Source organism: Dioscorea cayenensis, chromosome 12 (assembly GCF_009730915.1).
Source record: "Dioscorea cayenensis subsp. rotundata cultivar TDr96_F1 chromosome 12, TDr96_F1_v2_PseudoChromosome.rev07_lg8_w22 25.fasta, whole genome shotgun sequence".
Taxonomy (NCBI): Eukaryota; Viridiplantae; Streptophyta; class Magnoliopsida; order Dioscoreales; family Dioscoreaceae; genus Dioscorea; species Dioscorea cayenensis.
The window spans coordinates 5,824,907-5,826,892 of NC_052482.1; the positions used below are offsets into that span (position 1 = coordinate 5,824,907).

Genomic DNA, 1,986 nt, shown 5'->3' on the forward strand with positions numbered 1-1,986 from the left:
GCACGATCGCCCAAGAATTAGTAACCTCCACCTTGTCTTCCAAATCAAGAATAACAATGTCCACTAGAATGATGAACATTTCCACTTTTACCAAAACATCTTCAATAATACCCCTGGGTGATGAGTGGATCAGTTAGCAAGTTGGAGAGTTATCTTGATTGGTTTGGGCTTCCTGAGCCCCAATTTCTGAAATATCTTGAAATGCATAAGGTTGATGCTTGCTCCTATTTCAGCGAGTGTTTTTTTATCAATAATCATCCAAATTGTACAAGGGATTATAAATCCCCAGGGTTCTTCTCTTTCTTTAGAAGCTTGTTGGTGAGGATTTCTGAGCATTCTTCACTAAGTGTCACCATTAACACTTCTTCCAATTTTCTCTTGTTAGCGAGCAATTCCTCGAGGAACTTTGCAAAAAGCCAATACAAACAACTATTTTTGAACCAAGAAGTGCTTAACTTATTAAAAAACACTTTTGGGGTTTCCAAAAGCTAATCCAAACAAGCCTTTAGTGATCGCTTCAACTTGTGTTTCCATAATGGTAAGGATGTCTACTTCATGAATACTGCCTGCCTTAATTTGATTGTTCCTCTTGGAACTCCACTAATATCCGATAGTAGCCATTTCATAAATTAAAGTCCATGCTACATTAGGTTGGTTGCTAGATAAGGATCCCCCCGCCGCTGCGTCGAGCATCTACTTAGTTGGTACATTTAATCCATTGTAGAGGATTTAAATCTACATCCACTCAACTATGTCATGTTATGGGCATTTCCTCAAAATGTCCTTGTACTTCTCCCAAGTGTCATACAAGGTTTCAGTCTCTAACTGTCGATAGGAGGAAATGTCACTTCTGAGCTCGGTAATCATAGCTGGAGGAAAATATCTAGTGAGGAACTTCTCAGCTAACTGAACCCATGTTGTGATAGATCCCATTGGCAAGGAATTTAGCCACTGCTTGGGTCTTTCTCACACAAAAAAGGGGAACAGTCTAAGGTGAATCACATCCTTGGACGCATTGTTGGCCTTGAATGTATCACATATCTCTAGAAAGCTTTCTAGAGCATATGGGTCCAAATTAAACAATGCATGATACTGACCCTTCTAAATTTGGCCATGCATAATCATAAATACTCCTATGATTTTTGGCCATTGGTGGTTCTTCGTCAACTTTAATAGTGATTTCAATTGAGCCTATGTCACGGAGGTTCACTTGTCTCAATCTTCTATGCAGTGTGTGTTTGATATCTGGATCAGGGCTTGCCAAAAGAGATGAATTACCTCAGGTCATACACTGTCACCTTCAAAATAAAGCAAAAGAATGGATCAAAAAAGCAAGAAAATAAGAGAAAAGAAAAGATAAAACAAGTAATGTAAAAATAACTAGATTACTAGAATCCTAATATTCCCAAAAGTTGCCAGTCCCCCGCAACGGGGCAAAAACTTGATATGCCCATTGATATCTGCAAGTTTACGGGTCGTAAAAAGTAGTAAAGCGTACTTAATAAGGGATCGGGTAGTCGATTCCATAGGAACTAGCAACCTTTTGGTACTAATTGTTCTTCCAATATCTAGTTAGCTCAATAATGGTGAAGAATTCTAATCTATGAATCTAATAAAGAATAAGAGAAGGGAAAAAAATATGGGAAATAAGGAGATGAATCAATTAAGTAGTAGTGATGGGGAGTAGGGCCCGAGATCAATTCCAAAGTGTAAATGAGTAGTGACTCTCCTACGATGACTATCCAGTACATCCTATGGATCCTACTTGTGCTCTAAAGCCTTGTCATATTTATGCCAGTTAAATACACCAAGTTTTGTAACTATAAATATGGGAATCATGCACATCCAGTTTTACAAACACCTACGGTGATTACAACTATATCAATCAACACATGGTATGTTTTGCAATTATATCTATGTAAATCATGCACATCTAGTTATATGACACAAGTTTTATTATAGAAAACAATAGAACTCTATAGTCAT

At 37.6% G+C, this 1,986-nt stretch overlaps 1 non-coding gene across 1 annotated transcript; it reads left to right on the plus strand.

Annotated features, from left to right (window-relative positions):
* Positions 1–751: 751 nt before the first annotated feature.
* On the plus strand, positions 752–858 carry LOC120274251. The gene has a single exon (XR_005540782.1). It is a non-coding gene; the product is annotated as a small nucleolar RNA R71 (small nucleolar RNA).
* The last annotated feature ends 1,128 nt before the right edge of the window (positions 859–1,986 follow it).